This window comes from Nycticebus coucang, chromosome 4 (genome assembly GCF_027406575.1).
Source record: "Nycticebus coucang isolate mNycCou1 chromosome 4, mNycCou1.pri, whole genome shotgun sequence".
Taxonomy (NCBI): Eukaryota; Metazoa; Chordata; class Mammalia; order Primates; family Lorisidae; genus Nycticebus; species Nycticebus coucang.
Genome location: NC_069783.1, coordinates 116838588 through 116853783, shown reverse-complemented (window position 1 = coordinate 116853783; position 15196 = coordinate 116838588). Strand labels below are relative to the sequence as shown.

The following is a 15196-nucleotide window of genomic DNA, read 5'->3' as shown; positions in this document are numbered from 1 at the left end:
TTTTTTATTCATATCATTGGACAGCAAAAACCCTGAACACCTTGACAGCAAAAGCTCTCATTTCAAATTATAAAACTATTAAAAATTGAACCACATAAGATATATAGAGAACTGTGAATTGAGTCACCATTGACTAGGGGATGTGATATTATATTGCAAAGGCATGAAATGAAACATGTATTAATTTCAGTGTAGCTGCCTTTTCTTCTTCAGAAAGAAGAAGAAACAACTTCTTTTTTGGGTGCAAACATTTGCACACGCCTTCAGAAAGCTCATAAAGTACCCCACGTGGGGCTCATAGGCTAAGCCAGCCGCCATCTTGGCCACGTGAGTAGAAAGTCAACTTGGACTTGCTCCACGGACAGACACTACAACTTGCTTTTGTACTCCTCCACGTCCTGATAATGTGTCAAAGCCAATGCAGCAGGTAGTGTGGAAAGATGCTGACAGTGAAATGCTAAGAAGACAAATGATGAATGACTGTACCCCAGAACAGAGAGGTTAATTACTGGCGTCTAAAATATCTGAAGGGAAGATGTTACACACCCATATTACTAATTAACCTCACACCTAAAAAATCACACTTGCTGCAATTAATAGAAAATGACTGGCATCCTAATTACAAGGTCTGTACAAGAGGCCAGTATTAGGTAAGGAGACGTCTTTTTTAACCTTTTCCTGCTTAGCTTCCTAAGTTCTCTGGCATTTTTTTTGACAGAGTCTCACTCTGTTGCCCTGGCATCATAGCTCACAGCAACCTTAAACTCTTGTGCATCTTTTCAATGTTACACTTGAATTCCCTGCCCTCCTCAAAGCTGTACCCAGAAGTAGTTTCTACCACGCTGTTGTCGTTGCTGCTGCTATTGTTACGGGTAACTCGTCTTCAGAGCTTACCATATGCCAGGCTCTGTGCCTAGTATTCCATGTACATTATCTCACACACACACACTTCATTTATTCATGGTTTTTACCTGGTACAACTTTTCAGTTTTCAAACTTAGTTTAGGAATTTTTAGTCTAAGAAATTCGATTTTGCCAAAGTACTCTCAAAAAGGGGCACTTGGGAGGCTCAAGTGGGTGGATTGCCTGAGCTCACATGTTGCAGACCAGTCTGAGCAAGAGCAAGACCCTGTCTCTAAAAAATAGCCAGGTATTGTGTTGGGCACCTATAGTCTCAGCTACTTGGGAGCCTAAGACAAGAGGATTGCTTGAGCCCAAGAGTGTGAGGTTGATGTGAGCTATGATGACACCATGGCACTCTATCCAGAGTGATAGAGTGAGGCTCTGTCTCAAAAATAAAATAATAAAGTGTTATTTACCATAGAATCAAAAAATGTTCTAAATGTGGGAATAAATCTAATGAAAGATGAGCAAGACTTCTTCACTGACAACTACAAACATTGCAAAGGGAAGTTAAGAAATACTTACATAAATAGAGAAACGTCCCACGACCAGGGATTGGAAGATTTAATATTAAGATTAAGATTTAAATTCTCCCCTAAGTGGTTTATGGAGTCACTAAAATCCTAATCAAAATCTAATGTCCAAATTTTTTATTGACATTTATAAGCCAATTCTAGAATTTTCTTTTCTTTTCTTTTTGAGACAGTGTCTCACTTTGTCACCCTTGGTAGAGTGTTGTGGCGTCACAGCTCACAGCAACCTCAGACTCTTGGGCTCAAGTGATTCTCTTGCCTCAGCCTCCCAAGTAGCTGGGACTACAGGTGACCGCCACAACGCCCGGCTATTTTTAGATACGGGAGCTCACTCTGGCTCAGGCTGGTCTCAAACCAGTGTGCTCAGGTAATCCACCCACCTCAGCCTCCTGGAGTGTTAGGATTACAGGCGTGAGCCACCACACCCAGCCTTCAATTCTAAAATTTATATGGAAATGCAAACAATCTAATAAAAATCAAGCAACACAGAAGAAAGAAGAGGAGGTTAGAAAACTTATACTACCAGATTTAAAGTCTTTCTCAAAACTATAGTTATTAAGATATTGTAGTATTGGGCGGCGCCTGTGGCTCAGTCGGTAAGGCGCCGGCCCCATATACCGAGGGTGGCGGGTTCAGACCCGGCCCCGGCCAAACTGCAACCAAAAAATAGCCGGGCGTTGTGGCGGGCACCTGTGGTCCCAGCTACTCGGGAGGCTGAGGCAAGAGAATCGCTTAAGCCCAGGAGTTGGAGGTTGCTGTGAGCTGTGTGAGGCCACAGCACTCTACCGAGGGCCATAAAGTGAAACTCTGTCTCTACAAAAAAAAAAAAAAAAAAAAGATATTGTAGTATTAATAGCTGGGCGTTGTGGCAGGCGCCTGTAGTCCCAGCTACTTGGGAGGCTGAGGCAAGAGAATCGCTTAAGCCCAGGAGTTGGAGGTTGCTGTGAGCCGTGTGACGCCATGGAACTCTACCGAGGGCCATAAAGTGAGACTCTGTCTCTACAAAAAAAAAAAAAAAGATATTGTAGTATTGGTGGTGCCTGTAGCGCAGTGGTTAGGGTGCCAGCCACATACACCCAGCCCGGGCCAGCTAAACAACAATGATAACTGCAACAACAAAAAAATAGCCAAGCATTGTGACAGGTGCCTGTAGTCCCAGCTACTTGGGAGGCTGAGGCAAGAGAATCACTTAAGCCCAAGAGTTGGAGGTTGCTGTGAGTTGTGATGCCATGGCACTCTACTGAAGGCGACATAGTAAGACTCTGTTTAAAAAAAAGAGAAAAAAGATATTGTAGTATTGACACAATGATAGACAAAAGACTGATGGAACAAAATTGAGCCCTGAAGCAAAGCCACACGTATACAGTCACCTGATTTACAATAAAGGCCTCACTGCAGTTTATAGCAGGAGAAGTGGAAAAGAGTGGTTGTTTGGACAAATGGTACAGGATCAACAGTTAATAGAATTGACAGTTACTATTATCCTTCTTTTACAGGTGAAAATAAAAGTTTGACTCCCTACCTCACACCATACACAAAAATTAATTCTAAAGAGACCATACATATTTAATATATTCTCTTTTTTTATTAAAAAATAATCTTTATTAAAACAGCTAAACTTAGCAATGAACTACATTCTTTAAGTGGCACACCTTATGAAACAAGAGTTAAACAGAAGCACAGTCTAATTCTATACACTTTTGACTCACTGATGATTAGTTGCTCGCCTCTTTTCCATTTATAAATTCAGAAAAAGCCCCTTTCGCTGATGAGGTGGCTCACATCTGTAATCCCAGCAGTTGGGAGGTTGAGGTGGATGGATTGTTTGAGCTCACAGGTTCAAGACCAGCCTGAGCCAGAGCGAGTCCTCATCTCTTAGTCCTTCTTGCCTCCCCAGGCTGGGGTTCTTGTAAGAAGCTTCCCTGGGCTGTAGGGGGCCAGTGTGGAAACTGTGGGAGATTCCATCTTCACTCTGTCCAGGAGGGTCTATCTTGCTTTTCTCACGCAGTGACATGTTTCAAAACCTACCCTTGCCCACACATACCTACCTACATAATTGTTATACTGGAGCTGCGTAGCACATGGCAAGACATCTCATGGTTTGTCGAGCCCTTCCCCCCACACGTGTGTATGTGTTCTCTACAGTCGTGTTGGATCACTAGAGGTTGGTCATTTTTCTCCGACTAGTTAGTACCTCTATTCTTCCAAACTTCACTCTCAACTAACATTGGTGTTGTATAGTTACCCCCACGGGGGGTAGTCAACACCCTCCCCAAAATTGGTTTGGATGTCAAGAATACTAACACCACACATGCACCAAGAGGGTATGTAAGGTTTCATTACTCATATAATGGGACTGGGATGAGCAGTGCCCCCAAGTCTGTCGGGAACGGCTTGAGTAAACAGAGAAGTAACAGCTTTGGTTTCGTTGTGGTTAAGGGATAGGGCTGCATACAGGTCCTGCCCGGGTGATTGAACTTCCCATCAATGCCCAAGGAGACAGCATACCAGATTTTTTACAGGCTTGTCCAGCTATAGGGCAAAGAGAGAAAGGGGAAGGAAAGGGCTTCAAAGATGTCAGTGGTCAGACATTGTCTATGTCAGCTAGGAGAAATGTCTGGCTGCATGATCCCATGCCCTCTAGATCAAGAAACAGGCACTAATTGATTTATCATGGTCTCTGGCTTTAACTGCTCACGTCAGGTTTTTTATGCTCCTGAGTCAGATTCCCCATCTGAAAAACTGCTTAAGAAAACCACCAAGGGAGACAGAGATCTAAGCTCATGGTTTTATTGACCACTTGCCTTGAGCTAGGTGCTATTCTGAGAGCTTTTACATGAATTTACTCACTGCTGTATGACAATTCCATGACTTAACAGTTACTATTTTCCTTATTCTACAAGTGAGGAAATCTGAAGCATAGAGAGAAGAAGGGATTTGACAAAAATCACATAGTAAAAATGGGGCTCAAAGCCATGCTGTTAGATCCGTAGCCCAAACTCTTAATTGCTATCCTAGGCGCTGGACTCCTTCGGGAGAATGACAGCGCTCGTTTCCACTGTCCTGTGCAACTGTAGGATCAAGTAGAGCACAATGTGAGCCACGCTTTCTACGGCTGTGGACAACTTGGGCCCTCCATGTTTCTAACGTAGTGCCTGGAACATAGTAAGCGCTCAAGCCATCTTTCATTTATGTTCGCAGCCGCCTCTAGCTCGCTGAGCTCCAGCTGAAAAGGAGGTAAGTAAAGAGCTCTTTATACCGCTGCTCCTACGAAGCAGCCTGCCAGCAAATCCGCCACTGGTAAAGCACCCAGGAAGCAACTGGCTGCAAAAGCTGCTCCCAAGAGTGCGCCCTCTACTGGAAGGGTGAAGAAACTTTATCGCTACAGGCCTGGTACTGTGGCACTCCGCGAAATTAGACGTTATCAGAAGTCCCCTCAACTTCTGATTCGCAAACTTCCTTTCCAGCATCTGGTGCGAGAAATTGCTCAGGACTTCAAGACAGATCTGCGCTTCCAGAGTACAGGTGTTGTATTTTGCAGTAGGCAAGTGAGGCCTGTCTGGTTGGCCTTTTTGAAGACCCCGACCTGTGTGCTATCCATGCCAAACATGTAACAATTATGCCCAAAGACATCCAGCTAGCACGCCGCATACGTGGAGAACGTGCTTAAGAGTCCACTATGATGGGAAAACATTTCATTATCAAAAAAATTTTTTTTCTTCTTCCTGTTATTGGTAGTTCTGAACGTTAGATTTTTTTACCCCATGGGGTCAAAAGATACCTAAGTATATGATTGAGACTGGAAAAATAGGGGTCAGAAACCAGGTATTGGCAGTTTTCCCATTTTCATTTGTGTGTGAATTTTTAATATAAATGCGGGGATGTGGGGTGGCGCCTGTGGCTCAGTGAGTAGGGCGCCGGCCCCATATGCCGAGGGTGGCGGGTTCAAACCCAGCCCCGGCCAAACTGCAACAAAAAAATAGCCGGGTGCTGTGGCGGGCACCTGTAGTCCCAGCTACTCGGGAGGCTGAGGCAAGAGAATCGCTTCAGCCCAGGAGCTGGAGGTTGCTGTGAGCTGTGTGATGCCACGGCACTCTACCAAGGGCCATAAAGTGAGACTCTGTCTCTACAAAAAAAAAAAAAAAAAAAAAAAATGTGGGGATGTGAAGCATTAATGTGAGTCAAAATGTTTTGGTGAACAAATTTCAGCAGTTCAACTTAATAACAATTATAAATAAACCTGTTAAATTTTTCTGGACAATGTCAACATTTGGAGTTTTTTAAAACAAGTAAATTTGCTGTTGACGGCAAAAAAAAAAAAAAAGGATAGTAAGTGCTCAACAAACATTGGTGAATTAAGTAATAGATATATTGGCATACGGTAATAGTAACAAAACAGCAGTATATTATCCATGAGGCACAACAACCAGTAGCAATAAAATCAACTGAAGCGTCCCAGCTCACACACTAGGCATTATTTCAACATCTCACATCAGTAGCAGCTAAAAAGGAGCTCTGCTCACAACCCATTGGCCAGTTGCACAGCCCCACTTCACTATAAGGGAGCTGCAATGGAAGAGCACAGGACCATTTGATGAGCATGACTCTCTCTGCCACAGGGGAGGTGCACACATAACTCAGCACACAAATAAGGATATAGAGTCAGCCATCAGTACCTGCGGCTTCCTCGTCTGCAGATTCAACCAACTGCAGATGAAAAATATCCCCCCAAAATTCATACAAATTTTAAAACAATACAACTGTTTACATAGCTTTCACCTTGTACTGGGTATTATAAGAAATCTAGAGGTTATTTAAAGGATATGAGAGGTTGCACACAGGTTATGTAAGTACCATGCCATTTTAGATCACAGACTTGAGAATACACAAATTTTGGTATTTGAGGAGGTCCTAGAACCAGTAACCCCCACCCACAGCCTCTGCGGATTCTGCGGATACTGCAGGAGATTGTAATTACTGCTGTGATATGTGCCGGGAAGTTTTTAACTGAACAACCTGGCTCAGGCTCCTAGATGAAGACTTCAGAATGCCCCAGCCACACATAGAACCATAGGGGAAAAGAAACAAGGCCAGGAACAGTGGCTCATGCCTGTGATCCTAGCATTCTAAGAGGCTGAGGCAGGAGAATTACTTGAGCTCAGGAGTTTGAGACCATCCTGAAGAGTGAGACCCCATCTCTACTAAAAATGAAAAAAAAAAAAAGAAAGAAAGAAAAGCTAGCTAGGTGTGGTAGAGGGCTGCTGTGGTCCCAGCTACTCAGGAGGCTGAGACAAGAGATCTCTTAAGCCCAAGAGTTTGAGGTTGCTGTGAGCTATGACACCACAGGGCAACTCTAGTCTGGGCAACAGAGTAAGACTTTACCTCAAAAAGAAAAAAAGAAAGAAAAGAAACAAATAACAGTCCATCAAAAGCCTGCGTTCTCAATAGCAGATGAGTTATCTGCCCTGCAGCCTAGCAGCATCCAAGCAATGATTTCATTTCTGAGCACAAATCACTGAAAACAATGCAAAGCACAGAAGTTCAGCCAAACTATTCCCACAGCATCTGTAAAAATGGCCCAACATCGCACAATGCCCAGGATTTACTAGGTGCTATTCTGAGAGTGAAAAGTTCAACACGTCACAGCCTGTGCCTAACTGGTATTGAGGTTCAGCTCAAATAAAATAAAATTCACCAGAGGTCTCAAACTCAAATGGGTACAGGAACCACTAAATGAGAAAGCAGTCTCAGGGGACCAGGCCAAACAAGGAGGCACGCGCCCATATGAAGGGGCTCCTCAATCACCTGGGATGATTTTTAAATTTCTGAAAGAAGTTAGATTTTTGTATGAAATCTTTAGATCTTTAAATGTGGGAATGAAAGAAAATTATTTAAAGCACACTCTAGGCTGAACAAAATACATGTGCCATCCAAATTCACTCAGCAGGTTTGTAGTGCCATATTTAAGCTCTAAAACAGTGCATCCCTGAGTCTCAGTCAAGTCGGAGTCATGACCCTTGATTTACCCAGAGGGAGGGCATGCACAATGCAGGGTGGTGGCTAAGAGAATTCAGCTGGATCAGCCACACTGAAGCTTCACTCTTACTGTGCCACGCTGGCTCTGTGACCTTGGGCAGTTCTGTTAAGCTCTCTGCGTGTCTCTCATCACTAAATTGGGTGATAACAGTAGATGAAGAACTAGGTGTTGTGTAAATATAGTCTGTGAAGCAGGTTGTGCAGATGCTGGCCACACTGTACGTACTATTTTCCATCCCACGAAGGTGTGTTACTATGTTCCACTTACTGGGGATATAGCTAAGGTCCCTGCCTTCATGGAGCAAATAGTTCAGAGGAGGGGACAGACAAGAAACAAATGAACTAGTGGATTTATGAAGTACTAACCGCTGGGTTAAAAAATAAAGTCAGAAAAGGACAGAAAGCAAGAGATGTCATTTTAAAAGGAATGTCAGGGGAAGGCTGTCTGAAAGGTGACGTGGAAGAAATGAGAGAGCCAGACAAATCTCCAAGAGAAGAGCATTCCAGGCTGAGGAAACAGTAAGTGCAGAGGCCCTGAGGGAGGCATGTTTTGGTTTTTTGTTGTTGTTGTTGTTTTTGCAGTTTCTGGCCGGGGCTGGGTTCCTACCCACCACCTCCCGCATATGCGACCGAGACAGGCATGTTTTTGCAGGTGTTCAAGGAACAGCACAGAGTCCGTGGTGGTTGGAACCAGGAGAGTAGGGTTTGTTTTCATTTGTTGCAGGAGCAGAATTAAGACAGACCCTGGGGGTGAGGAGTTAAAGGTGCTGAAGTTACCGGGAATTTGGTTAGCCCCGAGGAGGGAGCAAGCACAGCCAGTGAGAGGAAGCCCAAGACCAAAGTCAAAGGCAGGACTGAGATGGGCCAGCGAGCAGTGAGTCTTGGGGAGGGGCCCCATCGGGGCAAACCCTCCTGCCTTGTCCCCACAGGCCTGTTCCTCTCTTTCCTCCTCTCTTTCTCCCTCCTCCAACCATACCGGAAACCCTGTGTTTCTCCTGCCTCAGACCCTTTGCACATGCTGTTCTTGCTACCTGGAACTCTCTCTTTCAAAGTCCCACTCCTTTCCCCTCTACTCCTTCCTCCAGATTTCACGTTAGGTGTCTGCACCCAGATGGCCTTCCAGATTCTGACGTGGCCATATCCTCTTCAGAATGTGCCCGATGTCCCTATGCTGGTCCCTGCACACACACACCACACCGTGCTCCAGTTGCCAAGCCACCATGTTCTTCCCCACACCCACTGGCTAGCTTCTTGAGAGGGCAGGGTTGGGTCAGGGTTCAGCTCTACACCCACAGGCCCCACACACCAGAAGAGGGTCTCAACTGGCTGTGGGGAGGACTGAGTGAAGCCGCTGCTCCAAATGCAGGGGAGGGAGAGAAACAGTGAGGCAGGAGATCCCTGCAGGGTCTAAATAATGCACCCTGACACTAAGCTTCTCTCAGAATTCAACTTTACCAACGTTTCCAGACTCTGCTTCATGTAATGGTGTGTGTAAAGGATTGTTTTGTTCAATCGTTCACAAATATTTATCAAGCATCTTCTTTGTGCCAAGTAAAAAGGGAACAACAGACATCACAGAGGTCTTGAATGCCACTTCCATACACCTCAGTTCTCTCAACGAACGCATTTATTCAGCCACCTCAATGCACCTAGCATGGGACTGAAGGTGGTAGGGGATATGGAACTATGAAAAGCATCATTCTTTCAAGAAGAGTCTTGAAGATCTAGATTCTTTAAGAGACCACCTTGTAACAAGGATTTGAGGCCAAGAACAAACCTCCAACATTCACTGAAGGCTCACAGTGAGCAAGGTGCTCTAAGAGCTTCCATCCACCCTCGCAGCCCTGCCATGCACCCGCATATTCATTTGACAGGAGTGCATTAAATGTACTGTGTGCCAGACACTGCTCTGGGTCCCAGCAGTTCAGCAATGACAAGTCAGAGTCTCTACTCTCACTTAGATGAGCTCTACAGGAGGAAATAAACAAAAAATAAATATGCAACATAAAGTCAAGAGGTCACCAATGAGCAAAAGAAAAATAAAACATAAGGAGATGTGACATTATGCAAAAACCTGAATGAAATAAGAGAGCCAACCATGGAAGACAAACATTCCAGGCAGAGGGAACAGCTGTACAAAATACTAGCAGATAGATACTACCATTGCCATTTTACAAATAATGGAACCAAGACCCGGAGAGGTTAAGCCAATTACTCAAGGTCATATATCTCACAAGTGACAGAATTCAGATTCCAACCAAAGTCTGACTTCAAAGCTCATGATTCTCATCTCTAGGTTATACTTTCACTCTCAGGAAAAGAATTTTAAGTATTAAGACTAAGACTTTGCCTTTGCACACTGCACTACCTAGTCACGCATCTTAAAGGTATTAATAAATATGCTATCACCTCTATCTCCAGATATTTTGTCATTTCAGTTTGATTTCCCTTTGACCCAAGAGTTGATTAAATGAGGTCTTAAATTTATAGAAGTTAGGAAGATTTTTTTTTTTTCTCTCTCAAAAGAAATAAGGATTAAGTCAAACTGAGCAGTGGTGAAACAATTCACAATATTTATGTTGCATTTTATAGTTTATGATGCACATTTATGCTTCTTTTTCAGAACCCAATGGGCTTAATTAGGTGAGGAAGATAGGCTTCTCATTTTACACAGCTCAGAAATGTAAATTTCTAACCCAAGACAGATAGCAAGTGACCAAAATAACTTTACACTATACCCTACTACAAGTTCCATGCGAGAGATCTGCTGGGTGGAATTGGATGCGGGCATCCTGAGATGCCTGGGAAATGAAACTGAGTTGTAGTCAGCAGTAAGGACTCTGGAGTCACTCTGAGGTTCAAATCTTCATTTTCCCACTTACAAGTTGCAAATACTTTCATCTCTCTAAGCCTCAATTTCCTAACTGTAAAATAGGTAAAATGGGTCTAAATAGTAGGACCTTCCTGATAGGATTGTTAAGAGGATTAAATGAGAGAAAGGCTTCGATCACTCCTCAAATGAAATACAAACACCTTACTCTGTACAGGGCCTGTGCAACGCCATGGGCGGGGCTGCACATGACCTGGCCTCTACCTCACTGGCTGATCACTCTCTCCCTGGCTCACTAGCCTCATTCCCCTCCTTGATCTTGCAACACACTCATAGCCTTTGCCCTTGCTAAGGAACATTTTCTCCACAAAGCTTCTCATTCCTGCTCCCTCATGGCCTTCCTGTCTTTGCTTAGATACCCTTTTAGAGTAGCTGACATCCCCCCGCCAGCATCTCTGTCCCCTGCCCAGGCTGTGTTTGCCTTTGGAGCACAACCTACAAGCATCTCATTTACTTATTAGTTAACTTGTGTATTAACTGTCTCCCCTGCAGGTATAAAAGCTCCATGAGGGGCTGGAATTTGGTTTATCTTGTTCGTGACTTGTCCCTAATACCCTCAGCAGCTAATAAATAAACAGGCATGGGAGTCTGAGCTCTGAGCATCTCACCCCACTGTGTCGCCCAAAGCAGTTCAACCTTTATACAACATGCCATATTTCACGGGGGAAGAATTCCACAGATTTTGTTTTGTTTTGTTTTACATTTGAAAAGTAATAATACGGATCAGACTACTGGCATCAGACTTATCCTGAAGCACTTGCTGAAAATAATAGATCCCTACTCCCCCCACCCACCCACTGAATCTTTAGGGGAACCTAGGAATCTGAATATCAACAAACACCCTGGGTAAATCTAAAGTTTGAGTTCTATTTATCTAGAGGACTCTTGGGCTTGATTGAATCCCATAGTCAGGATTTGAAATGTGCTGATTCTCTAAAACGTTCCTTTGCCTCATGAGTGCACCTCCCAATTGTTTGAACCCCCATTTGAGCTGGTGATTGCCTTTTAAAGAAATGGGGTTCAATGTTTAGGGATAAGGCTGTATAGGCTTTTGCCTGAGAATTCTTCCTTAGTGAATATCAGGACATGGGAAATCATCACATAGAACTTGGATGAAACTGATTATCATCAGACACATAAGCACCCCTGGATCCCCTGAGCATACTCAGTTTTGCTTATCCTTCCTGAGAGAGCCATTTCACATAAGCAGTTACTTATTTAAAGTTATGTTGTTAATAACAATTGTAAGAGTTCTTCCCACCCTGTGTGACAACCTCAGGTGTGCCACTCAGAGAAGGAACTCCATCCTTGGACTTCTGAGGATCATTGGCAGGACTGGCATCTTCTGGGGTATCTTCCCCTCGGGGTGCAGCCCCAGACTGACAGTTAATTGGATCCAAGGTGGATATGTGACCCTGGCTGAACCAATCCAATTCTTTCCCATAGACTGAGGCTAAAAGTTGTTAGTTCAAGCTCAAAGAGCTGAAAACCCAGCACCTTCCTCAGACTTGGAGGCATAGGCAGCCGCAGGTCAGAGTGAGAGGAATGGTGTTACCAGGAGTGTAGACATGCACAGAAATATCTGGCTCCCTTGCTCTGTGCTTGGGATCCCAGTGGTGTCCAAATATTCTTACATTCCATTCTCCTTTTGCATGTAAGCTTTAAAAACTCTATTCCCAAAGAGACCCCAAAATGCAAAGTCTCAGATATTTACATATGAATGATCCAACAAATAGCTGCTAGTGACTTCCCCAAGTCTTGGTTTCCCCACTTTCAGCAGCCATAAAACTTCCAAGTTCTCGCCCACCAATCTAGGATTGATAGGATAATAGTAAGAGTCTCAGAGCCCTTAAAGAGTCTATGCTTTCGCTCTTTAATTTTGTAGGAGATAAACTGAGGCACAGATATGGGATGTGATTTGCTCAAGGTCACACAGCAGTTGAATAGAAGGACAGAGTATAAACAAGTCTCCGAGCTGCCTCTAGATATCAGGAAAATACTAAGGATGATTCCTTCTTCTGTCCTTTATCAATTTCCTTCCTTTCCTTTTTCCTACCTTTTTCTACTTAAAAAAAAAAAAAATTACAGATGTTTCTAAAAGAGCCAGAATGGGAAGAAGGGAAGAAAGGCAGTGGTTAAGATTTCAAACTCTTGGATAAAGAAAAGCCGGGTGCAAATCCTACTTCCTACTTGATCTGAAGAAGAGAATGTAACATCTTTATGCCTTAGTTTTCTCACCTTCAAAATATCTAAAATACTTACTTGTGAGGATGGAAGGAGAGAGGGCACAGTACCTGGTGGATGGTAAGAGTTCATTCAACGGTAGCTGCACTGGTGTTATGACTGTTGATGACGATGTCATTATTAGCCATGCAGACAAAAGAACATAATGAAAATTAGGTCACATCTAAAAGAAAGGAAGCTGCAGGCAAGTGAAGACTTCATAAAGACTGAAAGTCAGAGTTACCACCCAGCCATTGTCCTCCCTTTGACACGTGGTCAGTTCAGTTATGCAAGACAAAGTAAGTTTTAATTTCAGTCAGAATCCATGAAGCCACTCAGCAAGTTTCTGGAGCATTTATACATCTTTGCCCAGGCAATACAAATAGAGCCATTGAAAGAGCCATAGACACAAAGAAAATAAAAAGATGAAGAAAGATTTATGAACAAAGATATGCATCAAAAGTAGTTTTAAAAAAGAAAAGTTGGCATCAGCCACAATGCCTGCAAACCAAGGAAGGTTATGTAAGTCCAGACATGGCTGCTCAATGAAATATTATGTGCACATTAAAAATGTTCATGGAAAGCCGGGCGCAGTGGCTCATGCCTGTAATCCTAGCACTCTGGGAGGCCACAGTGGGCGGACACTCTTGAACTCATAAGTTTGAGACCAGCCTGAGCAAGAGTGAGACTCTGTCTCTATTAAAAATGAAAAACTGAAGCAAGGGAATCACTTGGGCCCAAGAGTTTGGGGTTGCTGTGAGCTATGATGCCATGGGTGACAAAGTGAGACTCTGTCTCAAAAAAAAAAAAATGTTCATGAAGATGAGACACAAAGGCATGCTTAGGAGAAAAAAGAGGATACAAAACTGTTATGCACAATATGAATTATGATTTGTGAAAATTATATATCTAAAAAGACTGAAAGAAAATGCACCAAAATGTTTACACTGGCTCTTTGGATAGTGGGATTAGGGATGGTTTTCGTTTGTTCTTTTTTGGTTTTTTCCCCAAATTGTTTAGGGAATGTGTCCTCCTCATAACAAGAAAAAAATGCATATTAAAAATTAAACATTTGTTGGTGTGTGTCTCAAGGAATTTTAGATCTGGAAAAAATATCAGAGGTCATCTAGTCCAAAACTTTTTACTCAACAGAAAAGAAAACTGAGCCCAGAGAATGGAATAACTTTCCTAAGGCCACACAGCTTGTGGGCAGCAAAACTGGGCTTGAAGTCAGGTGCCTTGAATGTCAGTTCTGTTTTGGTGAGCATAGCAGGCTTCTGAGCCAGGCATAATATGGGGGTTGGGGCGGGGGAGGTACCAAACAGAAAATAAAAGTAAAAATAAGAAAGAAGGAAGGAGGGAGATAGAGAGGGAGGGAGCAGAAGGTAAGAAGGGAAGGAGGGAAAAATCTTAAAATTCTTCCCAAGCTACCTGTTTTTTTTCTCCAAACATTTTGAATTATCAGTGGACACGTTCATTTCCATAAAGGCTGAATAATCTTAATTTTGTCAAGATTCTACTAAACATTTCCTCTCACTAATATTCCCCCAAGGTAAGGAAACTTGCAGAAAGTAACCAAATAATAATTTTTGCCTTCTAATTTAATTACTACTGTTCTCATCCAAGAACTTGGATTTAAATGTTCCCCCTCAAAGCCAGTGTGAAAGGCAATGGATTCAGTATTGAGAAAAGTGAATTTTGAATGTCAGTGTAATCTTCTGGGAAAACACTTTTCTATAACTTTCCTTCCCAATCCATTGGTGCTTTGACAGTGTAAGAATTTAATATTTTAGTCACATCTTGCAAACCAATCTGCATAAATTTGTTAATAAAAAGTCTATCTTGGGCGGCCCATAGCTCAGTGGGTAGGGAGCCAGCCACATACACTGAGGCTGATGGGTTTGAACCCAGGCCGGGCCAGGTAAAACAACAACAACAACAACAAAAAAATAGCTATAACTAAAACAACTGCAACAAAAAAGTAGCTGGGTGTTAGGCGGCACCTGTGGCTCAGTGGGTAGGGCACCAGCCCCACATACTGAGGATGGGGGGTTCGAATCTGACCCCAGGCCAAATTGCAACAAAAAAATAGCTGGGCGTTGTGGCTGGTGCCTGTAGTCCCAGCTACTCAAGAGGCTGAGGCAAGAGAATCACTTCAGCCCAAGAGCTTGAGGTTGCTGTGAGCTGTGATGGCACCGCACTCTACCAAAGGTGACATAGTGAGACTCTGTCTCAAAAAAAAGAAAAAACGTCTATTTTGTCTAAACTAAAGTGCAAACCAGCAAATTCCACCATCTTGCCTTTGCCCTCAAATACCTTACAAAGTACAAAAATTATGTTAGTTAAGTCCTTGGTTAAAGCGGCCACCCCTGGAGAAAGAAGACCCTTTCACAAAGTCACAGAACGTTAAAGAAGAGCATAAAAGATAGCAAAGATAGTGGGATGGGGAGCCAGAGAAAGACAGAGTGATAAAGACAGAATTGTACGTTAAATCAGAGAAAAATGGAGACAGAAGCAAAGAACAGAGACAAAAAAAGATTGAGGGCAGCACCCGTAGCTCAGTGGGTGGGGTGCCAGCCACATACACTGAGGCTGGCGGTTCAAGCCTGGC

The 15196-nt window shown here is 43.3% G+C and overlaps 1 protein-coding gene and 1 pseudogene across 5 annotated transcripts in view; one reads left to right on the top strand and one right to left on the bottom strand.

The window, feature by feature from the left end:
- Window positions 1–5310, top strand: part of LOC128584393 (histone H3-like) — a 42435-nt pseudogene extending 37125 nt beyond the window's left edge.
- Window positions 1–15196, bottom strand: part of RPH3A (rabphilin 3A) — a 325966-nt gene that overhangs the window by 304084 nt on the left and 6686 nt on the right. The window contains exon 2 of one of the 5 annotated variants that reach the window (XM_053588113.1): window positions 12657–12705. The exons of 3 other annotated variants lie outside the window; for them this stretch is intronic. The gene's annotated coding sequence lies outside the window, so the exon portion shown is untranslated. Of the gene's footprint in view, window positions 1–12624; window positions 12706–15196 lie in introns of those variants that run through there. One more of the 5 variants, XM_053588110.1, reaches the window with a different exon arrangement.